This window comes from Anabrus simplex, chromosome 1, assembly GCF_040414725.1.
Source record: "Anabrus simplex isolate iqAnaSimp1 chromosome 1, ASM4041472v1, whole genome shotgun sequence".
Lineage (NCBI taxonomy): Eukaryota > Metazoa > Arthropoda > Insecta > Orthoptera > Tettigoniidae > Anabrus > Anabrus simplex.
In genome coordinates, this window is record NC_090265.1 from 1,118,557,407 (window position 1) to 1,118,579,290 (window position 21,884).

A 21,884-nucleotide genomic window follows, 5' to 3' on the forward strand; every position below is an offset into this window, starting at 1 on the left:
GCATAGCTAGAGAGCGACTACCCTTGATTGCAAATCGTGCGTAACTATCGAACGTTGCCAACTTCCAATGTACGATCCAACCAAAATAGACAGCTCATCAGATTTAGGTTGTTATTAGAAATGAGGTGTGTATCTTTCCTACGTAATATTTGTTAATGTTTGGAAATATTCGGTCTAACATGAAATCTTGTAAAGATAGTATGAGATGAAGAGCGAACCGAAGAAATTCAGAAGATAAGCTAGTGATTCAGTGACCCATGCTCTACTCAAACACTCTTAACGCTTTGTTAAAAGTGCCGAGTGAAGAATAGGAAAAGAATCCATCTGACGCAAGAGAAATGAGAAGGCCGGCATAGTTCTCTCTCAAATAAGCGATAGCTGAAATATAAATATGTTTAACGTGTCCTCGACTATTATTGGTCTTAAAGAATCCGGCGTGTAGAAGTTTGAGAGGTTTTTTATTTTTTTATTTTTTATTTACGTCGCACCGACAAAGTAGGTCTTATGGCGACGATGGGATAAGAGGCCTAGGAATAGGAAGGAAGCGGCCGTGCCCTTAATTAAGGTACAGCCCCAGAATTTTCCTGTTGTGAAAATGGGGAAACCACGGAAAACCATCTTCAGGGCTGCCGATAGTGGGGCTCGAATCCACTATCTCCCGGATGTAAGCTCACAGCTGCGCGCTCCTAACCTCACAGCCAACTCGCTCGGTTTTGGGAGTGTAAAGCATTTTTCACTAAGCAATAATCTACTGATACAAGTGTCTCGCAGTTTACATTATGTACCTGTTTGTATGTCTAGCGAACCCCTTAGTCCAGTTTCCAGATGCGGATGACGTGAGATGAAATTTATGGCATCTTTTTACGGACAGATGCCCTTCCTGATGACAACCGTAGTTGAGGAGCTAATGAAGATTAAATGAATAATGCTGACTGAAATTGAATAAGGAATTGAAAGGAATCGGATCTGGCCTATGGATAGGAATTGTCCCGGCATTTACCTGGAAATGAAAATGGCAACACCGGACGAGTTGGCCGTGCGGTTAGGAGCGCGTAGCTGTGAGCTCGCATCTGGGAGATAGTGGGTTCGAACCCCACTGTCGGCAGCCCTGAAAATGGTTTTCCGTGGTTTCCCATTTTCACACCAAGCAAATGCTGGGGCTGTACCTTAATAAAGGCCACGGCCGCTTCTCTCCCATTCCTAGGCCTTTCCAGTCCCATCGTCGCCATAAGACCTATCTGTGTTCGGTGCGACGTAAAGCAATTAGAAAAAAAAATGGCAACCACAGAAAGCCGTTCTCACGACAACCGACGGTGGGATTTGAACCAATTCGTCTCCCGAATGTAGAGCGTGGCTCCATAACACGCGCGGCCACTCCGCTCTGCGAGGATGGTTGCCTAGTTGTACTTCCCTTTAAAACAATGAAATGGCGTATGGCTTTTAGTGCCGGGAGTGTCCGAGGACAAGTTCGGCTCGCCAGATGCAGCTCTTTTCATTTGACTCCCGTAGGCGACCTACGCGTTGTGATGAGGATGGAATGATGGTGAAGACGACATACACCCAGCCCCCGTGCCAGCGAAATTACCAAATTATGGTTAAAATTCCCGACCCTGCCTGGAATCGAACCCGGGACCCCTGTGACCAAAGGCCAGCACGCTAACCATTTAGCCATGGAGCCGGACTTTAAAACAATAATCCACCATCACTCCGCTCAGTGCGTATTGCAATGTACAGTGTTACTCTTAAGTGACAAACAACTGTTCCTAAATTCGATCCCGCAATCTTGATAAGTAGTTAAGCGCCTGATTAACATTGTTATCCCACCGGCTCCAAGATAAGAATACTAATTTAGCGCCAATCTGAATCACTTTCAGCCTTACCGAGCGAGTTGGCTACGCGGTTTTTGTGACGTAACTGTGCGCTTGCATTCGGGAGATTGTGAAGACGATTTCAGTATTAAAGTAAATTCATCGGGTTAGCTCTTGAAATTCTGTAAATTGTTCGTTAAGAAGGTTTCTACTTTTGGTTTCAGGGTCATCACGAAGAGGAAATATAGCCTTCCGCTCGATTACCTTCAGATAAGAAAGCCATGAATACCATCGTAATCCATCCTGCGTTTGTGCTGTGGACGCCCTGTTCCAATAGAGAACTTGCCGTGTGCTGTGCTAATTCGTCCTATACTCAGCTTATATAACCTAATAGAGTAGATGGTATGCTTGAATATGTGCGTTGTAGAGTGGATCTAATGAAAGAATCTTGACTCTGAAGTAGAAAAGACTTAACATCCTGGTATTTTTTATGAGATACGAACGTCCAGATTCTTGTAACCTCTTCCACACTTTTTCGAAATATCTCTGGAGAAAGATTTTTATACCATTCCATTACCATTTTATGGAGATTAACATAATAATGTTTATATAATTTTGTTGTCGTCCAGTCAATTGATATAGATTTTAAAGACTCTGCAGTATGAGAATAATCTCTCTAGGAGAGTGTCAGTCTGTTCGAATAACGCCAGCTTCGTATCGGTACTTAAAAGAACTCTTTCGGGACACGGTTTCCAGCATCTAGGCATCTCCAACTACCACAAAAGTAGTTACCGAGACATGAAACCAATTACTGTGAATGCCAAAGTTCCGACTGAGTTAGTCTGATGAAAGCGTCAAATTTGTTCCAGCTCATACCAGAGCACATAGTGTACTGTAAAGATTTCATCTTACCAGCTATGAATCCAGACTTTCTATCATTTTCTCAAGATAAGACACTGAACAGTATTTTCTACGAAGTGATAGTTCTTTAAGTTAAATAGGACAAGTTTGCGAGCGAAGACTGGGAACCAGTTCCAGAATAAGTAAACTCTACTTAACTCAGTAATTGTTTATATACCGAGTTCGATAGCTGCAGTCGCTTAAGTGCGGCCAGTATCCAGTATTCGGGAGATAGTAGGTTCGAACCCCACTGTCGGCAGCCCTGAAAATGGTTTTCCGTGGTTTCCCATTTTCACACCAGACAAATGCTGGGGCTGTACCTTAATTAAGGCCACGGCCGCTTCCTTCCCACTCCTAGCCCTTCCCTATCCCATCGTCGCCATAAGACCTATCTGTGTCCGTGCGACGTAAAGCAACTAGCAAAAAAAAAAATGTTTATATAGTCATTTACCATTCCCAAATCCTACCTAATGCATTTATCATTATAAACAATTTTCATGAATAAATAAGTAAATAAATTAGAAACCGCATTTCTGTCCGACAACTAATATCTTCTCCGTGGTTACGAAAAAAGAAGTCCTCATGGAGAGACTCCATGAATTATATGAAGACTATATGTTAAACGGAAACATTTCATCGCCTATTGTGTTTGTTGCGAAACCATATTTCTTAATTACTTCCGTAAGGTGCTAAATTGACCTCTTTGCTGTTGTCAGTACTAAACGACAGTATTAAGGTGAAGTCATTATCTCAATTATGTCACTAGAAGATCACGAAACATAAGCAAAAGTATTTACACTAAATATTATAAACCAGTCGCGCTAATTTTAGAATCCATTAAACAAAGATTAAAAAATATTCACTTCGAAGCACCTTGTTTATTTTTAAAATTGCATTACTTTGGTCTGCCATCATGCTCTAGCGATCAGCATATCAGGTGGCCCAGGTTTGGTTGACACACAAATTTCAGTTTGGTTTCAAGGACTGGAACGAGGTGTACTCGGTGTTAGATAACACAACTGAGAAAAGACGTGTGTTGAAATACTAGTTCTACATCCTAGAATTCGTTATCCGTTTCTTTCCTACTTTAACTTCAGGATAGTACCTGGAGTACCATGGCTACTTTCTCCGAAATACACGCCAATACAGATATGCAGTGAGGTAGTTTGTCAGAGTTCATACACAACAAGTGAACGAGGCTATTGATCTCGGTGTCCCAAGTCCTTTACAACATACAACAAAAACTATTTCAGTTTACTATCTAATAAATGTTAATGATACAGATTTGTATATCATTATGTGATCTATAGACACAAACAGTTTGTCCGTCCGGCTCCTTGGATCAATGGCCAGCTTACTGGCCTGGTTTAGAGGGCCTGGGTTCGATTCTCGGTCGGGCTGGGGATTACAGCTGCGTATGGTTAATTCCTCCGGCTCGCGGGAACTGGGATTTGTTTTCGACTTATTACGCTTTTCTTCATTTAAATACAACTCATCATACTACTAATGATCAAAGAAATACTCAGTAGTGGGTTGGCGCCAAGAAGGGCATTTTCTTCGTGTACCAGGTACCAGTGTTGTTAACCCTAATCCTGAAATTCTCTAGTGGATTCTATCATATGCAACTTTACTTCCTCTAAAGTATGTTTTTCTAATATTTGAAGGTGCTCAAATACGTCATTCTCGTGCCGGTGATTTACTCGTACGTGAAAAAACTCTTGTGGGACTACATTCCGGCACCTTGGCGTCTCCGAAAACCGTAAAAGTAGTTAGTGGGACGTAAAGAAAATGACATTATTATTGTTTTTCTAATAAATGTCGATAGATTAGGATTACGTGAAGTCACTTCGAAAATACAATTTTGACTATGTTTGGCTGTTTTAAACCAGCCACTCCACACTCAATTGGTGATAGTGTAGTGAAACAAGGAAGAACTGGCTTAACTCTAAATTGGAAGGGTTGAACAGTGCTCGTTGACTAGTGTATTGAATGGGACGATGGGAGGCGACCTGAAGCTGTGAGGGAGCAGACGGTGTGCTCTAAGTTTAGCCCATACCGTGGCCCGGATTTGGCCGGAGTGAGTGGCGTAGCCCGTGTCCTGTGGGTAGCGAGCAGTCCGTGGTCAGAGCCAGCTTGTGGATCGTGTCGTGTGTCTGTCTCTCTCTGTCTCAAGCCAACAGTTCACTTCCTTTTCACCAGGTAATACAAAAGTGCAACAAAGTGCAACCAACAATAACATTGTATTTATAAGTGCATCCTCCGTAGCTGCTTCAGCTATCATAAATAGTGTCATCGCTGCACTGCATTGTAGTGTCCTCCCAGCAGCCTCCAGCACACTTGTTCTCTGTTCACCAATTTGGATTGTTTGCTGTAACGTTACCAGTGCAGTAAGTTTGTGTTTGTCATTGCTTACCGGCAGCTTATTTCCATCAAGACCATCTCTCCATATTTTTTGGATTACAACCAGAAGGAATGTAAGAATTCAGGGGAGAGTATTTTTAGTGGCGTATCTTTAGCAGTGAAGTAGAACTCCTATTCAATTTAGCGCAAGACAATTTCGGTCCGAGTTCTGTTATACAATTAATTGTTAAGTATTATCTGGCTGTGAACGTGTGGTTATTAAAGGTGCTTTCCGCTTATTGCGAGAGATCCGTAAATTATTACTTTCAGCGAACATTCTAAATTGCTTGCTCTTCGATTTTCCCCTCACTATTTCACAAATATGAGGACGGTGTTTTATGAGAAGCCCTTCGACTCTTTTATCGTTTAGTTATGCACTTGTCTATACATTCCTTAAGCTGCACTCCCATTTTGTTACATTTAGTTACAATACATGAAGTTATTATAATTAGAAAAACACCTTAGGCTAGAAAATGGCACGGTCTGAATAAATGGTTTACATGGCTTAAATAATAATAATAATAATAATAATAATAATAATAATAATAATAATAATAATAATAATAATAATAAGCTACTAGTTTTACGTCCCACTGACAACTTGTACGGTTTTCGAAAAAGCTGGGACACTGGATATTTCTCTCGCAGGATTTATTTTACGTGCTAGTAAATCTAGGGGCTGCCTGGCCGAGCCAGTAAAGGCGTTCTCGGTACACCCGGAAGGTTCGATTCCCCGTCAGGAAGTAGAAACATTAAGAAACGAGATTTTCACTTCCGGAGGTGCGCATGGGCCTGAGGTTCACTCAGCCTACACAAAAAATGAGTACCAAGTTAATTCCTGGAGGCAAAGGCGGCGGGATGTGGAACTAACCACTCTATCCCACCAAAGTGCCGAGGTTATGGATAGTGGAAGCCTTTACTTTTCACCCCTCCAAGGGCCTTCATGACCTGTACGGAGATGACTTTGGTTTTTGCTAGTAAATCTAGTGAACTGAGGCTGTCGTATTTGAACACCCTCAAATACCACCGAACTAAGCCCAGTAACTTGATCTCAGAAGATGAGCGCTCTACCGTCTGAACTATTCATCACGGTAACTTAAAGAACTATTGGTGAAATGCAAATTAATAACTTGCTAGTTATGCGAATTACTCTGAAGGAATAGGTCTATGAGTATCCATAACACCTTTATGGTCAAGAATGGATTTATACCTTTATTTTACGAACTAGCTTGTATTTTTGAGAAAGAACTTCAACACATGTCCTGAGCTAGATATTGATACCAATTGTTAGAGGTATAGTTGTTTCTGAGATTTATCACTTTGTGTGTGCACCACTTACGGAAGCAAGGACAAAATGTATCTGCAGTCATTCCATTGTAGCTAAGTTCTTAAAGGAAGGGATCTATATTCATCATAACATCATAGATATAATTTCGGAACTCAGTAATGCAGTGTTGTGTACGAGAGATGTGAAGTAGATATCGGTGTCAAATACACCTGCCAGGTAAGGCACTAAATGATCTTGGTCATAAGAATCAGCTGAATTACTCGACCACAAGGGTCTGCTATATATTTACTAGTATTTTAGCCACGTAATTGTTCCTCTATTTTTATATATTATCAGATCGGGAATCGATAATTTTCTTGCACCAGCGTAACAAAATAGGGCTTACAACTGATCAAGGATTACTTTATGACGTAGTTATTAGATCATTACGGATGGGAAGCAAAGTATTAGTCAGTGTAGTCAGTATTGTGGTGGTATTAGATTATGGAGGTAGTCATAGCTACAAATAGTGTCTGTGAGTGCTGGCTATTTCTGCCATGTCTCCTGAATACCGCAAACACGTAAATTTAACTAAGTGACTAATTCCCAGCCTCAACAAGAGCTAGGACAGGGCCTCTCGTCCTATCGAGCCAATGATAATTTGTTTCTCTTATTGAGATGGTTCACGTACATGTTTTACCAGGACAGTGTCAGTCATCACCACTATGCCACCTGCTCAATGAGTAGGACATTTTCCCAGGCGTGAAATGGTATTCATGGACCTGTTTTACAGCCAATGTACCGTACTCACTTCGCCTTAAGATGACCTATGTTACTATTGAGAGCTAGCCTAACTAGCCTATAATATTATATGCTAGAGGGAGTGACTGTATTGTGCTATCTGATGTGTGTAATGTTAGTAGACCGAGCAAGTTGGCTGTGCGGTTAGGGAGGCGCATTTGTAAGCTTGCATTCGGAAGATAGTGGGTTCGAACCCCACTGTCGGAAGCCTTGAAGGTTTTCTGTGGTTTCCCATTTTCACACCAGGAAAATGTTGGGGATGTACCTTAATTAAGGCCACGGCCGCTTCCTTCCCACTCCTAGCCCTTTCCTATTCCATCGTCGCCACACGACCTATCTGTGTCGGTGTAACGTAAAGCAGATTGTAATGTTGTAATGTTGGTGACAAACAAAGAGTGACTGTCTGTAAAAGAAACAGAATATAGTTCGAACTAATCTAATACTGTTCGGGAGGTAATGTAGTTAACATTCCATCTGAAAGTAGACATTTCAACCTTCGTTAATTCGATCCTCATTACAAGGTTGGATAGCTGCATGCACTGTATGGAGATCCAAGGTTCGAATAATGGCACTAGTAGCAACTAAACTGAATATACATTCCTTCGAGGATTTTCCAGACTCTTTCCGCGGATCTGAGGATTGGATTTTATTTCAAGTCCAGAGACAACCAACCCGATCTTAGATCCAAATAATTAGTCGCACCCACTATCATGGACATCACGATAGTTCGTTCTTAAATACACTAATGTTCCAAGGCCCCTAAAATGTGTGGAAATCGTAGATCTTTATGCTCTGTGTCCGGTAAATACTCGGGTCTGTTGACTACCAGGTACCAGGGCGAACATTTTCATTTCATTAAGTGACTGCACAGAGCTGCCTAGCCGAGGTCATAAAGGGTTGCTAGATTTACCCATTTGCCCCTCGATTTCCTCACCGAGCTCAAATTGCTCTTGCCTATCAGTCTATCAATCCCTCTAAAATGCAAAGGAATGGTATTACTACCAACGCTCATACCTCAGTCTCTTTCATTTTGTCAAAGTCACTGATGATACGGATCTATAAAAGTAACAACCATGTTCTAGCCCACACAGAAATATGAAGTCATTAGCCAAGAGGCTGGTTGGATCCTCAAATAGCACCACCGAAAGTTATACGGTTATAAGGAAATCGCGAAACCCGAAGGCGGTGCAATAATGAAGCTTAGAAAGTGTGATGAGGAGTGAGGTAGTTTGCCATTGCTTTCCCCACACCAGAAGATATATTGCACGATAAATTCCATAACTCGCCAGAAAAGGCCACGAAAGGTATGGGGAGGAATTTCGCAAAAACTAACACCATCAGGGTGAGAAGCGAATAAGGAATTGGGCATGAAGCCGAATTATGCAGTCGCTGGCTTCTCACCAAGGTGGTCGGGGATCAAACCCCGGCCAGTGTTCGTGGAATTTTTGAAATGGAAAGTCTAGTCCCTTTGGATATCAAGTCACGTAAAATTACAACCTTGCTCTTTTTTAAAAGCCGGCCCCGTGGTGTAGGTGTAAGGTGCTTGCCTCTTACCCGGAGGTCCCGGGTTCGGTTCCCGGCCAGGTTAGGGACTTTTACCTGGAACTGAGGGCTTTCTCGAGGTCCACTCAGCCTACGTGATTAGAATTGAGGTGCTATCTGACGGTGAGATAGCGGCCCCGGTCTAGAAAGCCAAGAATAACGGCCGAGAGGATTCGTCGTGCTGACCACACTACACCTCGTAATCTGCAGGCCTTCGGGCTGGGCAGCGGTCCCTTGGTAGGCCAAGGTCCTTTAAGGGCTGTAGTGCCATGGGGTTTTATGGGGGTCTTTTTTAAAACAAGAAATACCTAAGAACGTTGAATAGGAAAGATGAAACTGTCGAGTCTGACACAAGTAAGTCAGCAATGCGAGAGACCGCACAAGTGGCTGCGCTGTCTGGCCATGTAGCTATCATCTTGCACTCGGGAATAATGAGTTCGAACCCCACTGTCGGCAGCTCTGAACATAGTTTTCCGTGGTTTCCTATTTTCACACCAGATAAATGCTGGGGACAGTACCTTAATTAGGACCAGGGTAGCTTCCTTCTCACTCCTAGCACTTTCCTATCCCATCGTCCCCATAACACCTAGCTTTGTCCTTGCGACGTAAGGAAAACTATAAAAAAGAAAATAAAAGCAATGCAGACTCAGCCAGAGACTTCGTTGTCGACATAATATGCTTCAAAATTGAAGGCCTCTGAGGAAGTGGACTGGAGACACTTCTTTCCCCAATCACAGCTCAATATGCACATCAGTACAGACATTACAGTCACATAATAATCAGGCAGACTTCACGTGTACTGATTTCAGGGACTGTTGACTACGGTGTTCTTACATAAAACAATAACTACTTAAAAACTGAAACCACAGACACCGTCCTCCATTTCGAACCGGACTGGTTAAAGCAGTAGACCTATTTAAGTACGGAGAAGTAAGGGAACTTACGAGTTTTATATGACTACTAATATTTGACCACAACACAGGACCTCCAGCTTTGCGTGGAATCCGAACCACTAGCAAATTGATTTTCATTTCAAAAATTCCCACATGTATTGGGTGATATTCCAACCGAGACCGCTTTGGTGAGAAGCCAATGTCATTCGGCCATCTCGCCCTCTCCTGAGGCATGCGGGGTCAGTCGAGCAACTTTTTTTTTTTCCTTCAAACTGGGGTAAGAAGTCTGAGATTTGAATCTTAGGCTCTATTCCAACAATATATTGGAATAAACGTGGAATTACCCGAGGGAAAACTACACCCTGGGAACTCCTCTCAGTATTGAAATTCAATCCTCGGATATCTGAATGGCACAAATGCTCATTTCTACTATGGTGTGAGAGCTCGTCTACGAAATAGTTGAAACTAAAGAATTTTGTTACATGAAATGCTGAAGAAAGATTGTTAAATAAATATTAGCTGCCTGGCGTAGTTGGTTAGACACTTGCCTTCTTTCCTCGAGGGCGTAGAGTCGAATCTCAGTGTATTTCACTGACATTTAAGAATGGTTGTGATAGGAAGAGTATGAACAAAATCAAAAAACAAAAAATTGTTACTCATGAGATGTATAAGAAATAATTGGAAAGATTGTAAGATAAACATTAGTTGCCTGGCCTAGTTGGTTAGGCAATTGCCTTCTTTCCTCAAGAGTGTGGAATGTAATCTCGGCATATTCCACTGACATAAGAATGGTTAAGTGTGAGAGATCCGCATAGGGAGATGTATTGGAACGCTAATGATTGTCCATTGGAGTAAAATTCCGTCATTCGTCGTCTCTTAAAATTTAACTTTTGATGTTAGATTAAAACACATTTAATTACAACATTAAACATCATCAATATCAGCAATGATAAAATTGTCATGAAATAGAAGGGCGTGATAGCCGAGTGGTATTGTTACTGACTTCCCAACTGGGCGGCCGCTATTCGAATTCCAGCCAATTTTAGCAGGATTTTTCAAATGCAATGTCACGTCCCAATGGTTCATATTCCACATGGAACTACAGGTATTGTGGTTATACCGGGTGAGTCAGGCGCACCTGACGTTTCTGCTTTTAGGCATCCCAACGAACGTCAGTGGGGTGATGGTCGACTTTCCTTTGCCATATACCAAGCTACAGTCGCCTTTAAAGCACTAACTGCGTCATCACTGCACGACTTTTTCAAAAACATGTCTGCGGCAGGTATTTACAATACATCAAACTGTCATACGGTTATGTAAAATGTGCGTGCCAATTATAAGCTTTCGATTGGTTCGGAAATTAACGCTAAAAGCGATGGCATACTGATAGAAAACGTGTGTGAGTTTGTAAAGCGGGACATAGTTTTACACCAAGTAAGCTTTCTGTTAAACTGGAGGCAACAATCACCGTGGTGTAGTGGCCTAACCACGGACGTGTTGACGCATGTTGCGTTGGTTGGTGGGTTCCAATCCCACGAGCGATATTTTTATTCACATTTTAAACTTTGCGGATCAAATAAGAGGCCATTCGTGCCACATTCGACAAATAGCATGCATTTTGAATGTGTAGTGGCCTGACACTTGGTGTAGCCTAGCATTCCTGGTCATTTCTTCGCTATGTATTCAGCAGATGAGTATGTTGACATGCTTCTCATCTACAGCGAAGCAAGACAGAACGCACAGGAAGGACAGCGCCTGTACCAGGAAGGATTTCCACACAGACAACAACCAAACGCAAACAGGTTTTTTTTTTGCTAGTTGCTTTACGTCGCACCGAGACAGATAGGTCTTATGGCGACGATGGGACAGGGAAGAGCTAGGAGTGGGAAGGAAGCTGACGTGGCCTTAATTAAGATACAGCCCCAGCAGTTGCCTGGTGTGAAAATGGGAAACCACGGTAAACCATATTCAGGGCTGCCGACAGTGGGGTTCGAACTTACTATCTCCCGAATACTGGACACTGGCCGCATTTAAGCGACTGCAGCTATCGAGCTCGGTGCAAACAGGTTTAGGAGGGTGGAGCGGCGTTTGCGTATAACTTCGTCACTTTCCCGAACAGGTCCTGTTAGAGAGGAACCAGTTACGTCCGGTGAAACTGCTGAGATGGTTTTGGACACTTTCCGGGAGAATCCTCACACGAGTACCCGGACAGTAGCACAACAGGCCAAAATCAGCCATCTGTTGTAAGGATATTGCATTCCAGATTTTTCGTCCGTATCACCTGCAACTCCACGGACGATATTTCGAAACTCGTGGTGATTTCTGTGCGTGGATACTGACGCAAGTGTCAAATGATCCAGCGTTTGTATCTCACATTTCATTTTCTGACGAGGCACGATTTCATAATAATAGCTCTGTGAATCGTCATAATATGCACTACTGGAGTGTTGAAAATCCCCACTGGATAAGGCAGGCAGTATTTCAGGCACGATGGGGAATAAATATCCGGTGTGGAATATTGGGTGATCACCTAATTGGACCATATTTCTTTGAGGATCATTTGACAGAATCCCGGTACCTACAGTTTCTTGAAGACCAACTACCATTGCTGCTGGAGGATGTGCCCCTGGGTAATCGTGTAACCATGTGGTATCAACACGACGGAGCTCCTCTCACATGTCAGCAGATGTTCGCAACTACCTGAATGTTACACATCCCGGTCGATGGATAGGAGGGGAGGACCTGTCACCTGACCTGCTAGATAGCCCGATTTGACGCCAGTGGACTTCTTCCTATGGGGTATTTGAAGGATGTAGTGTACGCTCAGCAGCCGGAAAATCCTGAAAGCCTTCGAAACCTTCTTACGGAAGCCAGTGAATACGTAAAACATACAATGCTACAAAGAGACCTAATGGCAGCTCAGCGGCGTGCTGAAACGTGAATTACTGCAGAAGGCTACCTATTCGAACACTTACTGCGCTAACAGGCTGTTGCTCAGTCAAGCGGATTCAAACCCCCAACCATTCTATCCTCGTCCAGCACTGCTTATAAAACATCCACATAAGCAGCTCTAATGGCCTAGAACAGTGCCAGACTAAATAAATAAATTAAATAACCCACGACGTGAGGGCATTCGGATACATTGACCCTGTGAATGATTCTCGAAGTACAAAATGCAAATCAAATTTACAGCCTCAAGTGGGATTCGAAACCACCTACCAAACGCAGCTGTATTAACAGCACCGCACTTAACCTATAACACCATGGCGACTCCAGCGAGTAGGTTTCCAGAAAGCCTACTAGACGGACTACTAGTTCCGCTTCACAAATGCACACACGTTTTGTATCGGTATGCCATCGCTTTTAGGGTTCATTTAATACCCTACTGAAAGCTCATAATTGGCACGTACTTTTTACATAACCGTATGGCAGTTTGATGCATTGTGTAAATGCCTGTCGCATACGGTACATGTTTTTGCAAAGGTAATGGTGCAGTGAGTGATTAAAGGCGATTGTTGCGTGGTAAATGGCAAAGGAGAATAGACCATAACGACACCAGTGACGTTCGATGGGATGCGTAACAACATAACATGTCAGGCGCGGCTGACTCACCCGGTACTAACAGTCACGCAAAACTACAAGCTTGTTTTTCACGCAGTACTAAGTTAAAAGTCCGCCTCTGTGGTGCAGTGGTTAGTGTAATTAGCTGCCACCCCCGGAGGCCCGGGATCGATTCCCGGCTTTGCCACGAAATTTGAAAAGTGGTACGAGCGCTGGAACGGGGTCCACTCAGCCTCGGGAAGTCAAATTAGTAGAGGTGGTTTCGATTCCCACCTAGACATCCTGGAAGTGGTTTTCCGTGGTTTCCCCCACTCCTCCTCGAGGCAAATGCCGGGATGGTACCTAACTTAAGGCCACGGCCGCTTCCTTCCCTCTTCCTTGTCTATCCCTTCCAATCTTCCCATCTCCCCACAGGCCGCTGTTCAGCATAGCAGGTGAGGCCGCCTGGGTGAGGTAATGGTCATTCTCCGCAGTTGTATCCCTCGACCCAATGTCTCATGCTCCAGGACACTGGCCCTTGGGGCGGCAGAGCTGGGATCCCTCGCTGAGTCCGAGGGAAAAAACCAACCCTGGAGGGTAAACAGATTAAGAAAGAAAGACGAAGTTAAAATTCAAATACAAATATCGAGTATCCTCTTGCCCGCTGTATGGTTGCTTAGAGAAAGTTGCTTGAATGGCGAGGGTTATAACTCCTCGTATCCCATATAACATTGTAGGTTGAAATTTGTTGAAAATGAAGATGCTTCAAGTTCAGTCACATTCATCGCTAGAATAACTGTTGAGCATCCACCGTATGTTCACTGTTTCCATCCACCATCTACCTCCAGGGACGATCTACAGTTACCTCAATCACATACCCGTCAGGGTTGATTGGATAATAATAATAGTCATAATAATATCGGGCGAGTTGGCCGTGCGGTTAGGAACGCGCAGCTGTGAGCTCGCATCCGGGAGATAGTGGGTTCGAGTCCCACTGTCGGCAGCCCTGAAGATGGTTTTCCGTGGTTTCCCACTTTCACACCAGGCAAAAGCTGGAGCTGTACCTTAATTAAGGCCACGGCCGCTTCCTTCCAACTCCTAGCCCTTTCCTATCCCATCGTCGCCATAAGACATCTGTTTCGGTGCGACGTAAAGCCACTAACAATAAAAGAAGTAATAATAATAAGAAGAATAGTAATAATCCCCATGGCACTACATCCCTAATAAAAGAAGTAATAATAAGAAGAAGAATAGTAGTAATCCCCATGGCACTACATCCCTAATGGGCCTTGGCCTGCCAGGCGACCGCTGCTCAACCTGAAGGCTTGAAGATTACGGGGTGTCGCGTGATCAATGTGACGAATCCTCTCGGACGTTATTCTCGACTTTCTAGACCGGGGCCACTATCTCGCCGCTTGATAGGTTCTCAGTTATGTATTACATAGGCTTCGTGGAACTCGAACCAACCCTCAGGTCCAGGTAAAAAACCTAGTCTTGACCGGGAATCGAATCCGGGGCCTCCGGGTGAGAGGCAAGAACACTACCCCTAGACCGCGAGTCCGGTAATAATAATAATAATAATAATAATAATAATAATAATAATAATAATAATAATAAACGTATACGGGTATGAGTCTTAAAAGTAATCAAATCATCTTGAGTTTTACATCACTGGTGATACCGTGCCCATAGCAACAAGATCCCCAGTTCTACCTAGAATTCAGACGACGGGGATGTGACATATTTTCAAGAATCACACATGAACTGATTGGGAATCGAAAAGCCGCTGCTTTTGCGAAAAGACAATGACCATGTCAATCGGCTGTCGCACGCCATTGATCATAAGAGGGCCGGGCTGAGTGGCTCAGACGGTTGAGGCGCTGGCCTTCTGACCCCAACTTGGCAGGTTCGATCCTGGCTCAGTCCGGTGGTATTTAAAGGTGCTCAAATACGTCAGCCTCGTGTCGGCAGATTTACTGGGACGTAAAAGAACTCCTACGGGACAAAATTCCGGCACCTCGGCGTCTCCTAAAACCGTAAAAGAATAGTTAGTGGGACGTAAAGCAGTTATTATTATTATTATTATTATTATTATTATTATTATTAGTCGTTTAGGCCTACTGAGGACCACGGGGCTCGTATCTACTCTTGGGTAAAGTTGTTGCTTTCTTCTTCTTCCAATACTCCTTCATTTGCTGACTATGAGCCCGCTTTCTCTCCTCGGTCCACTTAGTTCCTGTAGTCTTCTTACTTGTAAGGGACGTTGGGAAAACTCCGTGTCGGATGGCTTGACGGAACAGTAGTCGGTCATGAGTTTGTCCCGGTGGTATATCTAGTTGTTCCATATCTGACTTAACTGACGTGATCCATTTGTTCTTAGAAGCCTATTATTATTATTATTATTATTATTATTATTATTATTATTATTATTATCATCTTAAGAGGCTCTGGTGTGGGGGCAAGAAATTTGAAAGTAAATCTACTCCCATAGGTCTCAAATACCGACTACCACAAACGGTATCGAATCCTTAATCTTCGGATCAGAAATAGCGACTAAACAACTGTGCCACTGTGTTCGGAAAAATATCTGAAAAAGAGAGTTACAGGGCAAGTCACCGCACGGTTTGATTCACGTAGCTATCAGCTTGCATTCGGGAGATAGTGGGTTCGAACCCCACTGTCGGCAGCTCTGGAGATGGGTTTCCGTGGTTTCCCATTTACACACCAAGCAAATGCTGGGGCTGTACCTTAATTAAGGCCACGGCCGTTTCCTTCCCACTCCTAGCCCTTTTCCTATCCCATCGTCGCCATAAGACCTATCTGTGCCAGTGCGACGTAAAGCAAACAGAAACAAAAATAGCAAATTGTAAAATAAAAAATGAGAGAGAATATAGTCACCGAATAGGCATGAATATATGATTGAATAAATGAAACTGTTATCTGGATATGTTATCCCTTTTACTATATAATGTAAATATGAATCTCCTGTAGAGGAAGTGATAGAACAGTAGTAGAAGGTTTAAATATGTGTTTTCTAACCTTAAAAAGCAGTGTCTTAGCCACTTTGAACGATGACTGAATGCCAGATCGGTACTTGTAACCAAGCGATTTGCCCCTACGGTTGGGGTCGCATAACTTTGAGCTTGTATTCGGGTGATGGTAGGCTCGAACTCCACTGTCAGCAGCCGTGAAGATGGTTTTTCATGGTTTCCCATTCCCACACCAGGCAAATGCAGAGGCTGTACCTTAATTAATGCCGATGCCGCTTCCTTCCTACTCCTAGCTCTTTTTGTCGCCATAAGACCTGTCTATGTCTGTATGACGTACGCCTAAAGCAAACTGTAAAAAAAGGAAGATATTTAATAAGACATCCATAATTTAGTATTAGAAAACTACCGGATGTAGAGCGTGTTTTAGATACACACACGTCAGTAACGTGATTGACCTGGAGCAATAGATGCTTCGAAGAAGTACATTTTCAGTCCAAACTCCCAATTTGTCGGCAACCTCTAAGCATTATCTGTACTGCGGGGTAATCTGCCCTATAGAAGAACGTCCCGAGAGATGGAACGAACAGCATAAATAAACCAGTATAACTTATTTTCGTTACTCCGCAGTGCCAATTTCTGTACACAATGTTTTCATATGCCCATACTGTTGTTCCACACAATGCACTATACACCACATAACGCTTTCTAAGACCCTCAACAACATGCTTTATGTACTTTATGCTCTATTCTTTCCCATAATATCATCCCTCTTACCAGGTAATGTTGTGAAAATTACGTCACACCTGTAGCCCACAAAATGAAATCCGTTTTATCCGCCAGCTTTTCTTTGTTATGACGCCCCTGATCCATTCAATAAGAAACAACATGCAATCGGGACATGTACTAATGTTTCACTGTGTGCGAAGTCGTAACGTCAACATATACCCTTCTCGTCATGCACAATGCTTGAACTCTCATCTAGTGAATCTTAGAAGGACTCGTTTGCTTCTAATAATGAACCCATAGCATTCGTTTTTAGTAAGAGTAGACCATCCCTGCACAGGTAATGCAGAGAGGTTCCAGACATATCAGGAATTTGGACGAAAGTCTATTTCTGCGAAGCACCTGTTCTTGGGTCACTCAAGTTACTGGGCCGTTTGTTTCTGAAGCACGCGGTACAAAAACAACGAAGGTACTGCACTTCACATACATTGGCGAAACATGAAATCCCATCATCAAGACTGAGTTGTGCTAGATAAACGAAATTTGGGAAGCATGTTTGCACATTTGAAAGATGACGCCTATTTAGATTTGCTTCGCCTCTGCTGTTCGGTATGACTCGCCGTACTGGGAATCAGAGGATGTAAAAACGTGCTCTTAAGTTTGGTGTGGGTTTAATAATTTGGTGTGTATTATTTATTTACTGTTAAATGTGACTTATTTGCGGGTATGACATTGTTGAGTTAGATTTTATGATGTGTGTGGATTGCCTAATAGGGGTTAATGAGGATGTCCTTAATTAGAAATATGTATTTAGGACGTCTGTTATTTTTATCCCGTCGGTCTGGTTCGTATCGTCCTAGGTTTTGCGTGAGTGGGTTGTTGATGTGTTGGATATTGTTCTAGAAGTTTGTGGTGAGAGTTACTGCGTAGTCTAGAATATAAGGTACTTTTGTGATCTAGTGCAGTTACACTGTAGGGGTTTTGTAGTCTTTAACTGCCAGGTGGAGTTCCCAGTTTTGGATGACTTGTATTTTGTATATAGTAGACCGTGTAATAAAGCCGATGGCTGAGATTGCATAAATGTTAGTATGGGTCGTATAAGTGTAATGTAGATTAATTTAATATTTCATTGAGATAGGATGCCATCGTCGTTATAAGACCTATCTATGTCGGTGCGACGTAAAGCCACAAGCAGCGAGATAGGGTACTACGTTTATGTATGAGTGGGTATAACATTAGGACGTGATGTCTAGCTCGCTGTGTGATGTGTATGTGTTCTTGTAATCTGAGCGTTGCATCTAATGTAATTTCAAGATATTTGTGGCTGGTTGGGTTGTAGTGTAAGGTGTTGTTGAGGATGTAAATGTCTCCTAGTGAAATGTACTTCATTTTATGATGATTGACTTGAATTTCCCATTTGAAAAGCCAGGGTTCGAGTCTCTGTAACTATTGTTGTACGTGTTGTATGCTCATGCAGTGACGCTTTTTGTTTTGTTGTACGCGTATGTTGCTATGAAAGATATGAGATGTATGTACATAGAGTTATGTGGTAATAAAACATCAAATTTAATGTTATTTGAAGCGGTAAAGAGTCCAATAAGCTACCAAGGTCGTAAACTTGGTCGTCCGGTCCTGGATTAATGAAAGTATTCCGAAACTTATTATATACTGTGATATATGCGATATTTCTTTTATCGGAAATGGATTAACCTAGACAATAGCTGGGAATGGAGAGACGACACTTTTGGTGTACGTGGGTATGGAACCTCAGGTGTTGCAGTCAGGCGAAGAAGCAATTGATCTAGGTTAAGTTTGATGTTCGCTGACTATCCGTGTTTACATTAGTGTGAATTGGAGTTCAACCAATCAGGTACGATTTCTAATAAAAGTGCCCGAAAATGAGCTATTGTATCATAAAGTGTAGAGAGAATTTCGTCATAATATGAAATGAATGTTATTCAGATATGAGGGGCGTATAAGCCACGGGGTACAAGTGTCCTTTTTTATAGTTTTGAGAAAAACGACTTTAAAGTTAAAACCCTTTTCAAAATTTTCAAAAACTATTATGACCACATAATGTTTGTAGTATAATTCTACACGATTATAAAATTCTATGAAGAATTTCAAACTATCGGAAATTTTTTTTAGGTTTTATGTTAACACTCAAATATTAACATGTCGCACTTGTACCCCTTGGCTTCTAAAAGGATTTCTGTTTTTAGAAAAGAAAACAGGGTGTTGAAAACCAGTATTTTAATAAAAAAGAGGAAGGTCTTGTGGTCTCGTGGTCTTGTCTCTTAATAAACATTAGGTATCATTACATTATATTATGACATTATGCATCATTGTCGCTGTCCTAAATATGGTCTGCTTCTTATTCAAGGCTCCTTGGTTGACATCTTCATCCTCACCTCCCTCTATTCTTCCACCTTGCTGCTCTGTTTGACGTTTTAATGCGTTGTAGAATGCATGGTGGCACGAAATGAAGTAGTTCTTGCAAATCCTTGAACTTGTTACCTTTGATACCTGGATGGCAGTTTTTCGATGGCAGCTCGAGTAGCACAGGTCGTCTAACCGGTGGTCTTCCTGGCGCAGGCTTGGTCTTCATTGTGTATGTTGAGAATGGCATGTTTTCATTGAAAGTGGTTTTGTTAAAAAGTGTGTAAGGGTCAGACTTGCAAAATCGAAGCCACTGCATTCCTCTGATACCCTTTGCCGATTTTACATAATGGTCGTCTTGGAGAGGTTCCAGGGATAGAAACTCTTTATCTTGCATACAAGCCACCAAAAATCTTTTGGATGATTTTGCAACGATATCCATCCAATCTTGGGGTACGTAAATGCTTTTGCTGGATTGTCTTCGGCATCGTTCGATTACACCAAAGTTTCTATTGCAATCATTGTACGAGTGACCAGACAGGAGGTACTTATAGTCAACTTGTTCAATATGTGTGTTTTGTACTATAAACAACCAGAACTTGACCGTAAACCGACTTTTATTTTGGCCCCCTTCATTGTCACTAAACATTGTGATTCTTTTAACTGTAGATGGGAGAGTTTTGACGAATTTATACAAACATGATAACATCTCTTCATATCCTCTAAAAGCCTGGCCTTCATACCACATACACATGTTGGCATTTCCAGTCCCTAGGCCGTGGACACAAAAGTTGTAAGTCCACAACTGTCGAGAGTAGTAAAATGCAGCAATTCAACACTGGTGATGAAAGCATTTTTTGTAAGTCAAAGCAAATTGCTACGTGAGTTTTATCTCTTTTAACCTCTTCTTTAGCATCCTTTAACTGCTTTCTAGCATTTTCTGCCTTGTGTAAGTGTAACTCTTTCTCAATAAGAGCTCGTTCTTTCTCTTGTGGCTGCCCATTAGTTATGACATTCTGTAATTTGTCACAAGTAACACATGTATCTGTTTGAGGTTTGTGGAAGCTTAAATTAAATTGTGTATTGAATATGGAGCGGTAATAACTTAGTTTTACACGCTTAACATTTCTTTCCTGGCAATACTCTTGGTGAAGACTGTACATCGTCTTAATATTTAAGTCACCACTGAAGTATTTCCGATTTGGTGCACAAGTACGTGAGCAATGGCTACTATATCTAGAAAAACTTCGGATGTGCTCTGTGGCACTTTCAACCTTAACTTGAGGGAGTTTGTTACCAGGAGGTCTATGCCCTCTTTTGTCTTTGGACCTAATACCAGTTTGGGAACTTTTTTCTTACATATGACGTTAGTTACCCTCTTGTCGGAAATTCCCAAAGTACTTAGAAAAATTGTTTGCATACTCTTTCTCCAAGAAAAGTATAAACACAAGTGATAGACTTTGAGTAGCTAGCCTGAGCTTGATCCTTTTGTTTCAGGGGTTCCTGAATTTTCACACAAGAGTTTAGATACGATGTTTGAAGTTCCCAACTCCCAAAACTCCCAGTACTCATTAAAAAGTTGGTGTCTCTCCTCTTCAGGAAAATGTTCATTTCACTTATATCCACATTGGCGAATACATAGTATGACCTGTCTTTCTTCGTGTTGTCGTCCTTTCCTATCCTCATATGCTTTACCCTTGTTGCGATTTTTCTTGGCCACATTTCTTTTCCATAAGTGACTCCTTGTTGTTTTCTTACGGCCAGGATGTTTGGGTCTCTTTCGTGGTGGTGCTTCATCTGGTCCAAGATCTGTAGAACAAAACACCGTAAATAGGTTCAAAATTGTATGTATTGGTTGAGGTAGATTATAAGTACAGTAGAACCTCACTTATTCGAAAATTCAAGAAACAACCTATTTATTTCGAATTAGAGGAAGATTGAACTATAGAGATTGATGTTAGTAGAATTCGAATTATAGAGGCGTTATAGTTCATGTTTCAACAGGCTTGTTTTTGTACTTTTTTCGAATATCAGAGTCTTACAGTATGACAGTTCGAATACCTTCATTATTTTGATTGTTTTTGGGTCTGACAGGAACAGTTTGATCGGTTACATACTTTCCCTCTTCATCATCTGAGCTTTCAGATTTTGGGGAATCCTCGTTGACATAATTCGGGTCTTCATCGGTGTCGTCTATAAAAACAAAACTATCATTAAAATAATAATGCTAAACAAAAATACCTTTTCAGCTTCTGTGGCCTACACAATGAGAACTAGGTCTAGGTTGTTAAAGTATTCTGTGAAAGTCATTTTAGGCACAACGGGAAAATGAAAGGGGAAATTATACTACCGGATTTAACTAAATTTAATAGGTAAAATTGTAAAATTTTGTTTAATTAATGTTATTAATACTTCACATAACAAAAAGTACAGAAGTCTCATACGTCTTCAGTGTTTAAAATTCTAAGAAACGTTTATGATACACTTTCAAAAAAGTGCAGTAATGTTAGCTTGATTTCGTAAGGAGTAGTAGTTTTATAACAATAGTTAACAGAAACTTGGTAAATGAATCCATTTGAACACTTACCTCCGAATAGGTTAGGAAAGGGTTCATCACTATCACGGTCCATTATTGTAGATA

The 21,884-nt window shown here is 41.9% G+C and overlaps 1 protein-coding gene across 10 annotated transcripts in view; it reads left to right on the forward strand.

The window, feature by feature from the left end:
- The window catches only part of Obsc (Obscurin), a 980,481-nt gene that overhangs the window by 498,987 nt on the left and 459,610 nt on the right, over positions 1 to 21,884 (forward strand). Inside the window, exon 1 of one of the 10 annotated variants that reach the window (XM_068225415.1) lies at positions 4,785 to 4,907. The exons of 8 other annotated variants lie outside the window; for them this stretch is intronic. The gene's annotated coding sequence lies outside the window, so the exon portion shown is untranslated. Of the gene's footprint in view, positions 1 to 4,784; positions 4,908 to 4,929; positions 5,096 to 21,884 lie in introns of those variants that run through there. One more of the 10 variants, XM_068225416.1, reaches the window with a different exon arrangement.